Raw genomic sequence first — 13,809 nt, forward strand, 5'->3', positions numbered from 1 at the left:
ACAGAGCCGTGCTTCTCTCTACACTTCCCACACCTCACACTCTCAGGGCTGTGCCAGCACAGGACAAAATGTCAGGCACTGTCCAGTGGGAGTAAAGGCGAAACAAATGTTTGCATTTTATCAGCCAATCAGCAATCATCTACAGTCCATCGAGAGGGGAGTGCAACATTATCTAGTGTTTTGTTCACCAGCATGGGCACAAGACGCCTGGACGAGCAGTTGTGACTGTGAAACCACATGGAGGCGGGGGTTAGGAGAGGTGGGCATGAGAGTTAACCAGCAGCTGCAGGCCAGGCTTTCTGAGGCTCATCTCAAAAAGGATGCAACCTGTGATGTATTTTGTAATTATTTGCTTTAGGTGAAGGAAACCTGAGATTGAAAGAGAGATCGATGGAATCAGAGGTCAATCGATGTCATGCCGTCTCTGTGTTGTAGTAGTGAAGTTACTTGGTTTCAAGAAAAAGAAAGGAAGGAAGGTAAGAATGAGTCTGTCACCCATCTGTGCCCAACATGGGTTTAAACCTTGATGCTAGTGGGTGGATCTTACCAAAATTAGTCCTGAGGTTTATCCCCTTTGTGACACATGCAAGAGACCACCTCTGCATGTGTTAAAGTGTTGAACTAGAACTCATCCCTCTTATATCTCCATGAATGAGAACTTGGATACCCCTCAGTTCATGTTAAGCACAGGCATTATTAGGCATTAAAGACAATTTTTCAACGCAAGAAAGTCTGTGAAAAATGCTTAATTATAAAGACAACACACCAAACTGTCCCATAAGTGACACTGTCTTGCTTAATGCTCACCAGAACCCATATAAGAAATGCTGAAGAGCTGATCCTGTATATTAGCTAGCTCACAGAACAACTGACTCACTCTCATTTCACATAACTACACTTGTTAATATGGCCAGATTTATTTGATTTACACCTCATTAAATCTTTTTCTATGCCGAAGTGACGGCCATGTGGGTGTTGAGCAACAGGATGTAGTTCAATCAGCAGGTTAACACAAAAGTTAATGGTATTTTATGATCTGTATGACAAATTGTGACTTTTTATGTAGAATAATCTTTTAAACCGACAAAAATCATATGTGTAATTTTTGGAACAATTCAAACAGGATCTGAATAACTATTTGTCTCTCCTCATTGACTACTACAATTATTTTCTCAAATAAGTTCCCATGGGGCGTGACTTCACCTCTCTATCCTTTAGGTTATTTCTCTCCAAGTTTTAAAGTAAGGCCGATAACAATCAATCTATGAATGCCCAATGTACAGTATCAGCTAGAGTATAGACGTATGTTGCATTAATCTTCAACAATATGTTAACTATATATATAGATCAGGTTAAAAGAAATGTCTAGCCATTCAGTTTTGAACTAAGTCACATGTTTTTTGTTACAGTTCCACACAGTTAGCACAGATTTCTGCAAGGAAGATTCAAGACTCAATGGCCACTGGCATTTTTTTTGGCATACAGTATATCAAAACCACACAGTGATAAGATATTCAATGCTGTCTGCACTTGCAATGGCAAGGGGTGAAGTCAGCAGACTTTAATTGTTCCACTAACAGTAATTCTTCTGAATGAATCATTTCTCTTTTAGCTTTGCGCTTGTATTAAATAATCTCTAACATTCCTCTTGGCATCAGCTGCAGGCAGCATGAGGCGAGAGAAATGAGAGAAAGGGGGAGGGGAGAAAGAAAGGAAGAGGGTGGAAAAAGAGAGAGAGATGGGGGATATTCAAGAAGGCCAACAAGCACAATGGGTCTTAGAGAGAGAATTTGGATTTATCTGAACTTCCTTTAACCACTTCTCAAAAATGTGTATTTTCAGCAGAAAAACAAGTTTTTAAGTTTTTAAAGCTTTTTGTTGAGCTAATATCTGCACATGAACACAATTACAACCACCCAAACAACCATCAAAGCAGCCTGTTCCTGGACCTGCCAGTCAACCCACATCACAGGAATTCTCTCATGTAAGAGGTGTGAAACAAGCTACACAAAGGTACCTTTCCGCTGATTGTAAACACACTAAGGGTGCTCTAACCCCTGCAGCTGCTTTCCTAGAGACTTGTTATGTCATCATACCTTGGCAATGCCCCAGCTTTTCCTTTCTCTTTAGAGAGACAGCCCTCCAGGCCCACGGAGACTACAGCTGATCCTCTGCAGCTGGACAGCCTCGCAAGTCGCATGCTGGGGGCCAGGGCCCAAGGAAGGCACGGCCAGGGCTGGGCAGAGCCGAGATGGGCTGAGAGAAACACGAGGGCGGGGAGGGCTGGGGTGTGAGGGGAGATGTGGGCGGCATGGGGATGGAGAAAAGGGATTTGCTCCCCTTTCAGCTCATCTTCAGCTCTTCATGCTCCACTGACCGCGGTAATAGATAAGCACACCCTGCAGCTCTGCATAATGACCGGCTACATCCACTAAACTGTACTGCACCACGTCTTCTCGTCTTCCCTTCTCTGCTCTCTGTTCTTGTCTAATATACAGCGGATATAAACATTCTGCAGGAACACAAACAAGTGAATGTGCAAAACATTTTTTTTGCATGACTCAATGCTGTATTCAGATCTGACTGTGAACGCTTGCAGAATACTGTGTGTGGGTGGGTGTGAATGACAGAGTGGGGAGAGGAGGCAGCATTGGCAGCACCTGTGACCCACACTACAGAGGAGACCAAGTGCACACCTGAACAGCACCTGGCCAAAATCACAGCCTGTGTCTGAGGAGGGTCTCCCATGAGACAGAGCATTAGCACATGACACCTGCCCCAGTAAAAACACACTGGGGATACCAGTGTGATGTGGGATTTGATACTTCACAAAAAAGCCTTGAGGAACAATTAGAAATGAAGAGGGAAAAGACAGGAAATTCTGTTATAGTGCAAAAGACCAATGGAGCATGGCTGTGCTATTTTAAAGCAAAAGCTACCGACACAACCCCAAAATCAAATTATTCAATTTCAAGGACAGGAGAGGAAAAAACTAACCAATCATCATCAACTATCAAACACTTACTGAATGCTAATGTAATGCAAATCTCAGGTTCCAGCAATTTCCTTTTACCAGCAAGTACTGCAGCTTCAAAACTACCTAGAGCAGACAGACAGATACACAGTGTATAAATACCTATTAATGACACTCATGAAATTGATCCAGGTCAATAATATTGATCTAACCTATTTGCCAAACATCACATTACAACTCAAAACATTAGCTACAACAAAAACCGTCAGTGGTACGAAGTCTGTGGACTTTTGCCAACCATATTGCTGGCAGAGTACAACAATGATAAAGGACTGCCATGAAAGCAATAAGCAAACATTAAAGCATCGAGTTATCAGAGGCAAATGTGTATTAAGACATTTTATAAGATAAAAAGCAACACAGACTCCTAAAAGGTTGCATGCAAGTTATATTAAAATTTTACTAAGATTGATTGTGGGTCAAGCTACAGTTTCACTCAATTATTTGTCATATCAGACACATTTTTGATCTTACTTAGCAAAGACATTTTTTTAGATAAAAGCTGTGGTTACATGGACAACATTTCTGATTAGAGATTCCAACACAACTGTTTACAAGGATGCCAGATAAAGCAATCTGATAAATTGAGCATTAAGCATTTACTTAGATTATCACTTTTTTGATTGTGAATCTGCCAGCTGTGGAGTCTAATCAGAAATATAACAGAAGCCGAAGGAGAAGAAGTTTTTCTAATTTCAATTTTGTGCATTCATTCATTCGCTACACAGTAAACCTGACAAAACAATTCCGAGGATGGACCCACATTGTGTCCTAGAGACAAAATTTAAAAGAATTTTAACCATTAAGGTGTTCAACAGTCATTAAAATGTATACAATGTCCAACAAAAACAAAATGGTATCAGCCACACACAGGCCTTTGTCTTTGTTCCTTCCCGGAAGCAACATCACCTGATCTTACCCCCACATGGGGCAACAGGGGCAGAGAGAATTTATTTATTCCAACCAAAGTGAAACAATCGGATTAAGTGGTTACATGTTATCAGACGATACAATTTCCTTACTCAACAGATTATCAAAGGTTTAGAATTCAAAGGTTTCTTGATCTGATTGAAAATGTATTCAGATCACGTCAGTCTCTTTTGACTCAGGTTTTTACAAAAGCCTTTTTAATTCTGATCAGACTTTTATTCTGATTATTAGTGGAATTTACATGCAAACGCATCTAAACATCAGAGATTATCTGATCACTTGTTCGAATAATACAAAAATGTACGGACCCTCAAATGGGCTCATATCTTTCACTGAGGCCCTCATGAGATTTAGCTCTGAGGTGCCTTAGATTAGGATGATTAGGATTATGATCCAATACAATATAAGACAATACATGACAGAGAGCTTGTTGGTGATGTATTATATAACGGCAACATCAGTACTGTCCTATTTTAAGGACATTATATTTCTTATCGCCTTTTAATAAATGTCTGATGGAAATAGAGACCAATGCAAGAAGTTCGTCGTGACTTTTAATGTACTTCTAATTAACACCTGGCATCTTTAAAGTTGGTAATAAAAAGAGTTATACTGGCTATGGTTCACACGCACCTGCAACAGCCAATCAAATTCTGCTGTAGCAGCAGTGGGTGAGACTGAATGGCATGTCAACATAATTCTTAATCACACTCATGGACTCACATTATGGTCACATTTGTACGTCCACAGGCTGGTGGCAGGATACATGTGGCTGTATGCGTGTGTTGATGACAGCATTAAGCTGATTAGTTTATATGCAGGACAAAGCTGTATGAGTAATATGCATGAAGCACACCAGGGAAACGTGAGCATGAAAATACAACTCAGCAGTTGTGTTGTCACGCCCTCAGGCACATGGCTGGAAAGAAGAGCAGTCATCACCACAGTTACGCAGTGGGAGCAACTTTGTATCAGAAGGAAGACAGCAGCTCTTTGTATTTATTGAACCAAGGTATTTACAGCTAGGTTTTTCACACTACAGTCCTGGTTTCTTCCTTTCTAACCATGCCATTCTAACAATGAAAATAAATCACCTAGTTTTCATGATTTGAGTTGTTTGTAGTTTGAAGTATAAGACAGAGATCAAGCCTTTGCTGAAAAGGATTTACAGCTTTTAACCTCTTAATTCATCACCAACTACTTTGATAATCAATTGATCCATCTGATTTTTTTTTAAGGAAAAACAAAAGTAAGAAATGTCTAGTTGCAGCCTCTTAAATGTGAATATATTCTAGTTCATTTCTCCTCTATGAGAGTAAAACATGATATCTTGGGTTTGTGGACAAAACAAGACATTTGAGGATGTCATCTTGAACTATAATGGAGATCAAACAAATAATTAATCGTGAAAATAATCGACAGATTAATCAACAAAGAAAATATTTGTTAGTAGCAGTCTTGTACTTAATCAGTCATTTAAAATAACATAACATACATTAAAAAATACTGGTTAGGAGTGATTTCATGGGTCCTTTTATGTCCTTATAAGACATTACCCCTTCTTTTCTTTATTCCAGTAAAGGGCCACAGCTGTGAATAGCTACATCAACCCTGTCTTGTTAATTAGCACAGAAACTTTAAAGTATCACATGAGGTTAGGCCTGAAAATCAAAAGGCTTTCTCCACTTAGGCGAAAACAATATCAGTCCATTAAGTAAATAATGACAAAAAGACAAACATTAAGCAGCGTACACACCAATCACAATATAGCGTGAAATAAAGGAGCAGAGTGCAGCTCTTTCAGTTGCAGCTCATCGCCTGTGGTAATTGCCCAGATTGCTTGAAATCAGCCTCCCCCACTGGCTTCCCCTTATCGAGCTGACACCACAAGGAAAAATCTTAGCAGGTAATTAGATCTAACCATTTCTTGTCAGGGCTATGAACTGCTGGCTATCCCTGTGGCTAAACAATTAGAGCAACTGACTGAGAGACTACAAGACCTACAGAAGACCTTACATCGAGCATTACGACATACTGAGAAGGAGGTGAAGGTTCGGTGAATTACATCAAACAGCAGCTGCAGAGATGAAACAATCAGGACAACAACTGTCTACATTTAAAAATAAATGTGTTTTCTTGAGGCCGTTGGAGGATAAAGCATTTAATCTTTTGTCTTTGAGTCTTTCCAGTCATTAGTGAATGTCACGTCATTAGAGACAATACAATTTGATTTTTAATTGCCAGCTAATCAGTGATGTACAACTTTAACATGAAGATACATCAGTGAAATGATGCTCTGTCATCGCAACAGGCTGGAACATGGGTGATGTTTGTGTGTGACATTGTCTTAAAATAATATCACAATATGCTGATATTCAAGGAACCTAAAAAAGATGGAAAGATCATTACATCATGAATGTTGCTTTGGTGACAGACTGTGGTGACAGTCAATGGGAGACGAAGACCCAACATATCTACATCATATGACTTCTGATGAAGAAATGCCTCCTGGATATGAAAAAACACACTTCAGAAAGAAAGCTAACCACTGTTGCTTTCCATGCAAATTATTATCAGGGCTGATAATATTGTGAGCAAACAGATCGGGTCTGACCAAATATAGGTGATGAGACTGCAATTACACTGCGTACAGGAGCAATCCAGCCATTGCAAATCATCATTAAGCATTATAAAGTGCTCATATGTGTGACAATCTAGACTAAAGGTAGGAAGTTCTTGTGTGTCTGTGAGTCCACAGCCATCACTTTTCGTGTTACTGCAAATGTTTGAATAATAAGTCAGTACACTGTCAGGGCATAGCCTCTTTCATCACATGTGATGACTGGTTGAGCCAAAGGGACTCACATGGCCAAGACTGAAAAAGTTTGTCGATGCAGTGCACTATGAGTATAAACAATGTGGCTGCCACCTGTGGGGCAGCATGCAGCAGATAACATGCCAGTTAGTAAGAGGATTGTAGCACCAGAGGGTTGGGCTAAGATGCACGTGAGGTCCAGACCAGCTGATACACAGTCTGCCCTAACATGGGAGTCGGCCCCCTTGGGAGGCCAGTGTCATCGTTAAGCACTCAGACATTCACCCAAAGCCCCATTCTTCAGCTTCAAAGACCTACATTCTTCTCCTGGGAGACTGGAGTAAGACCAGGAGTTGCGAGAAGACAGTCGTTTCTATTTCTGTTTTATGAGCAACAGTATGACCAGACTAGTACATATGTAAAACTAAGCTGACTGCAAAAAATCTTCAATATTTAATTCTCAAGTGCTGTAACTTATCAATAATTCAAATCGAACATAAGCTCCAGTTGCCACCTTACACTCACTCCTTCAAATGAACTGAAAAGCTGGCTTTTACTAAAAACCATGTATCTCAACAAGAAAGTGTTTATAGCGCAGTGTTTACTGTAGCTACATACACGCTGACATGATTAACGTGTTTCATCGTCCCACTTTGTAGAAAGGATTCCTGCTCACTATGAGCCATTCAGAGCACCCTGACAGTAGAAATCAATGCATATCTAATACTCACTCCACTGAAATTGTAATATTCTATAGTACAAAAGCTGATAATAGTGAATTAGCTCAAGACTACACACAACAGTATCGATATTGTCAGTAATCAGGTATTATCATGTGTTATTCCAGCTGCTGAGCGGTGGTTTTAGCAGTACAGAGGTCCACAGTATTTCTAAATCAGACCACATTTCAAGCAAATGCAAATCATAATAAACAAGATTAGATCACTATATTACAAATATTTAGTTTTTTTGTTTGTGTCTGGTTCCTTTGATCAACATTATTATTGTTAGTTTGACATTTGGTGGGCACATGTGAGAGGCAGCAGCAGCAGAGGATCAGACTTTCACAGTAGGGAGAACAGTGCATTCAGTGTTCTTCAGTGACTTTTCTTCCTCCAGACCAGGGGTCTCCAGCAGGGGGCTCGTGAGCTACCGGTAGCTCGCAGGCCCTCAATAAGTAGCTTGCCAAGCAAATCCAAAATATTAAAAATTAAAAGAAAGAAAATAAAAAGAATCTACCCTATGCATAAACAAAACCTCACTTATAGTGAACTCTATGTACTTACTACAACTCTAGATCTATCTCTTTGAGTAACAGTAATGCAAGCCGGCGGCTAATGCTAATAGTTCCCGTGCCGAACGTAAACGCAATTAACAGACAAAAGTGGATTTTATTTTAACGTGACTGAAGCTAATATACGAGATAAACAATAAGTGAGGCAGGGCCATCGAAGAAAAAACAGAGGGCGTAACATTTCCATCAAGAGTGGGAGACTGACTATTTCTTCACAAGCGTAGAAGACAGGCGTTCGTGCTTGATTTGCGTGACGAGCGTTGCAGTCGGGAAGAAAAGCAATGTGGAGCGGCACTTCAACACACTTATTAAGAAGTTTGACCGTGATTTTTCTTCTGGCAGCAGCCTGCGGTCAGCTAAGGTGAGCGAGCTGAAAGTGGGATTGCAACGGCAGAAATTGTTGTTCAAAAAACCAGTGAAAGAAGTTGAGGCTGCAACCGAAGCATCATTCAAAGTGGCCAATCATTTAGCAAAGAAAAAATAACTTTTACAGATGGGGGTTTTGTCAAGGATGCAATGACTCTCGTGGCTGATTCTTTGTTCAAAGATCACAAAAATATCAGAGGTGCAGTTAGGCGCGAATACCATGGCAAGGAGAGTTTCTGCGCTCTCAAGGGATGCAAAGGGGCAGTTTGAACATGACATAGGCATGTGGAAATGGTTTTCAATTCAGTGTGATGAATCAATGGACTCAAGCGACACTGCTCAGTTGGCGGTTTTCATAAGAATAGTGTTTGAAGACTTCTCCGTTTAAGAGGAATTTCTCACATTGCTACCTTTGAAAACCAGAGGCCTGGACATTTACAACATAATGAAGAACTACTTTGCCGAAAAGAATGTTCCATTAGAAAAATTGGTGTCAGTAACAACTGATGGATGCCTGGCCATGACAGGAAGGCATAATGGCTTCATTGCAAACTGCAAAGCAGACCCACAGATCCTGCATCATCCACAAACAGTCCATTTGTGCCAAAGTCATGGGGTTTGATCATGTCATGACACCTGTCATAAAGATAATAAATTCTATTCGAGCCGAGGCCAAACAACATCGAAGTTTCAATTTTTTTTTGGAAGAACTGTATTCAGAATACGGCAATCTTTTGCTGCATACAGAAATCAGATGGCTTAGCAGAGGAAAGGTCCTGCATCGTTATTTAGCACTTCTGACAGAGATCAAAGCTTTCATGGAAGAAAGAAATGAGGATACAACTCTGCTGACACTGAATGGCTACTGGACCTGGCATTGCTAGCAGATGTGACAGAGAAATTAAACAACCTGAACTGCGAATTGCAAGGCAAGGGGAAGACAATCAGTGACATGATTAGTACTGCCAAGGCTTTCAAGGCCAAAACTGGGCCTGTTTCTCCAACAAGTGAAGAAAAGGAAGATGCAGCACTTCCCCTCTACCCTTTTTGGCTCAATGTACCGGTGCGAATCTGCCTTTTCTGACATGAACTTTATCAAGTCCAAGTTCCGAACTTGTCTCACTGATGCCCACCTGGATGAATGCATCAGAGTGAACCTCTCGGGACACACACCAGATTACTAAGCCCTGGTCGACAACATGCAGTGTCAGAAATTTCATTAAAGGCTAAGCATATAATAAAATTAAAATATGCTAATATACACTGCTAAACAAAACAAAAATAAGGGGAGTAGAAGTAGCTCATGACTTGTTTTATTTTTTGAAAGTACCCAGAGGAAAATTTTACTGCTCAAAGCTTGCTCCTTTATGGCTTTGGAGCCGTAAAGGAGCTCAATGAGAGTTCTCATTTCAGTCTCATTGTAAGTTAGTCTTTTTTGGTCTCAAACATTTTGGTCTCATTTGTTTCTCCTAAAATTCCTTAGGAGCAATAGGTGAGACTTGAGACTTTACCGCTTAAACCATGCTCCTTTCCAGCACTGGGGAGACATTCTGAAACTTCATTGAGAGCTTGATGAGATCTCCTTTGAAACTTACAGGGGAGCCCAAGTTGAGATTTTCTGCACCTGTTTCTCAGGAGAAACAATTGAGAAACAGGAGAAATCAGCCACAGCCTCACTTTGGTCTCACATAGATCTCATAGTTGTCTAGGAGAAATGAATGAGACACTACTGAGATCCCTTTTCCAATTTTAATTTCCTCTGGGTAGCTCTCATTCTAAAAAAGGTTGGAGACCCCTCCTCCAGACTAACATTACCCATTGTGTTCAAACTCTTGAAGCTAATTGGCAAAGCAGCAGTATGACTGCTCAGTCAGTGGGTTATTTGCAAAAAATTTGAGAAATGACTCAACTGAAATGAGGACTGATATTTCTCACTGCAGCAAAAGAAAAGACTTCTAAACTACTTCTAAAGGAAATTTCCAATCAGTGTTGCACTTTCTGAAACAAAGAATGGTTTAGATCCACTGTGCTGATAAACTAGACTAAACAAATCCCAGTAAACAAGGAAAGTACGTCACCAGGTTTAGGAATTAGGCATTTCCCATCAGGAACAATACATTAAATAAGAGGCAGGAAACATGAAGAGGTTCTAAGGGCTCAGACGCACCAAGCAGACTGTTGACCACTGTTGGGTAGTAGCTGATCATTGTCTGTAGTTTCTGTGGGTTTTTTACCTGAGTTTGTCTTACAAATGGAGGGTGTCTAGGTTTTCAGACTAGTACACACATGAACATGTGAAGTTTTTCCTCACTCGAATCAAGGGTCTAAGGCCAGAGGATGTGGTTCACTGTACAGATTGTAAAGCCCATTGAGGCAATGTGATTGCGATTTTGGGCTATATAAATAAAATTGATATGATTTGAGTACACCAGTGATGTAACCTATTTAGAGTATTTTCTCTACTTTGATTTCCTTTTATATGAGCGAAAGACCATGAACTGAAAAGGCCTGTGCATCTTCATCAATCATATTCTAAATAGGTTTTCAATTTTACAATTGAAAAGAATAAAAGTAAAAATAGTAGGCTGCAACCTGCATCTCCTGCAACAACAGACAACTGACTAGCTATTTTCTCTCACACAGGGGGAGAAGTTACATTCAGCCTTCTGTTGTAGCCTTTGCAATGTTATCAAATATCAACATTTCACAGCACACTAGACTTGTGCCAATATAAGATATTACCCAATATCATGATATTTGCAGTCATTCAGCATATTTTTTTTTACAATATTTAATATCAAACAGCTGTTACAAAATCTTCTGGCTTTTATTTTGAAAAGAAATTACATGCTGAGCTGTCATGGCAGCGGAGTCAACGTGCACTGATATTTAACAAGGTGGGAAGGCGACTGGGCTGGCAGGGGTTACTACAGCTAAATTGGTGTGATGTAGTGAAATGCACGCAGCGCTTTAACATAGTAACATGGAGGACTTCGGTTCTCAGAAGAACACCAGCTCTCCAGTTTTGCAATATTTCATTTAAAGAGAGAGAAAATGGTAAGCCAAGGGATTGAATGAGACTACATATCATCTTTGCCATGTGAAATAAAATGTTGGATATGGCCCAAGCCTAAAGAACACAGGAGGTGACTTTTATCTCTGACAGTTGACAAACACCAAGCCAGAAGAGCACGATGAGCATGGATTCAGGTCAAAAACAGGTTTTTTCCTCTGTTTCATTGATTGTGTGGTAAGCCAAATAATTAAACATTGCTAGTTACAAAGTGATCTACCTTTATGCTGTCAAGTATTTTAGTAACCAAAACAGCAACTATAGTCTCAGGTGAACAAAGAATTTCACACACCTGATGGACAAAGTCCCACCTACATATGTAAATCTCACTGTTGTGTGGGGGTTCTACCTTTTTGAGTGATGAGGAAGAACCCTTCAGACATGATTTAATGAGAGTGCTGAAAACTCCATAACGCTATGTAAATCCCAGATATTACTCTGGAAAAACAATTTAATAACACCATACTCATCTTGAGGCTGTGATAAGCACAGGCAATTCCAAGTTTACAATCACGCTGTCTGGATGTGACATATCACTGCAACAGATCACATCCATATTCTGCGGCTTGTGAGCATAATACAGACACAGTTGAAAAGGGGAGAGATAGTGTGAGTGTGTGCGTGGGGAAACAGTCATGTGATCAATTACAAGAAAGATAACATTTTGTTTCAATTCAGCAGCACCCATTTGCGAACTAATCGCTTTGCTTGGAGACCGGTCTCCAGGGCCATTACATAATGAGCTGAGATGTAGTTAGCCATAAAACTGTCAAGTGGTTACACATCACAATGATGCCAGGCCAAAGAGCTGGATTGCACACAGCTTTTAATTGTTCCAACAGGAGAACATATTGCAAGTCAGGAATAATACTAATATGTTGGTGCTCATTGTCAAAAGACAAACTATGATTTTAAATTAAAAATTAAATAAACACAAAAATAGACATTACAAATCAGCTGGAGGATTAGCATTAGTATATTTATATACTGTTAATTAATCATTAATCAAAATAATCACCTTTAATCAGAGACAAAATTAACAAACAGTATCTTTACAAGTAGCCTACTTGATTTGTAAATATATCAATATAAAATGCAAAATTTCAGTATTTAATTAAAATAGTAATTTGTCATTTTAAGAAATCTAAAAAAGACAATCCCCACAAACTAATATAATAACAGTTAAGCCATTTAGTAGCCTCAGTATCCACAATTAAAAATAAGTCATTATTCAGTTTTAGTTACTTTATCATTCAAGTAAGTTGGTGTTTAGTTTATCTGTACTTAAACTTCTAATATAGCCCGCTCTAATTTTGCATCAAATATGGATCATTCAGTTTTATTTTGAAAAACTTCCAACATATTTCACATAGTAATGATGAATCGATGATCAATTGTTAAGACAGTTGACTATCAGTTAAAGAAATTGCTTAAATTTTAGTCCCTGATATTTATTGTAAAAAAAACCCAGTAAACTACCAACACAGGACATGTCTCCACCAACCTGAGTCAGTTGTTATACCTGAACACCATGTATTGTGATTGGAAGTGAGTGAGTTAACAAGTGGGCAGAGGCATCAAGATTTTTTTTTTATTATTATTGTTAAATGGCCAAAATGTCCAGCTTCTGCAACTCCAGGTCACAGAAAACAGGAATTTCACCAAACCTCCATGACTGACAAACGCGACCAAGCTTATGTCCATTTCCACGTCTTGTATAGTAATAGTAATAATCATCACATTTTTAGTTAGTAGTTTTTGAGTTTGAAATCCTTTAAAAATACTTGGAACAAGATGGGTGGTGTTAATGGAGGGCTAGTTGAGCTAATCTGAGTTGTCCATCATACCAGAAAGGTTAAGAACCACTGATCTGAGAAACATCTAATAAAACATAATCACAACTGCTCTGAAAATTAAATGCAAAAATAGACATCTTTCAACACCTTTCTTTAATTTGTTTCTCCTTGTGTGAGGAGGTCTTTGGTACAACAGTCTGTTTAACCCCACTCCCAGAAATCACTACCCTGCTGTCAATGATAGTTGCTGGGGGCGGTTTTAATGTCTAGGAGACAGCTTCTTATGACGGAAAGCTATACTGATGGCGTGACTTCTAGCCTGGGGGAGGGTCATCACAGGAGGAGGAAGAGGGAGATAGAGAAAGGGAAGAGGGATTAAGGGAGGAAATAAAGACAGCAGGAGATGGAGAAAAAAATAGCCCTGTAGCCTGCCAAGCCCTTTCAGTGGTGCTACCTCCAGATGCATGATGTGCTTTAACCTCAATCAGGCAATTTTTTAAC

General features: G+C 39.6%; 1 protein-coding gene across 9 annotated transcripts in view; it reads right to left on the reverse strand.

Annotated features, from left to right (window-relative positions):
• The window catches only part of tcf12 (transcription factor 12), an 82,821-nt gene that overhangs the window by 50,525 nt on the left and 18,487 nt on the right, over window positions 1-13,809 (reverse strand). The window lies entirely within an intron of this gene.

Source organism: Sparus aurata, chromosome 4 (assembly GCF_900880675.1).
Source record: "Sparus aurata chromosome 4, fSpaAur1.1, whole genome shotgun sequence".
Taxonomy (NCBI): Eukaryota; Metazoa; Chordata; class Actinopteri; order Spariformes; family Sparidae; genus Sparus; species Sparus aurata.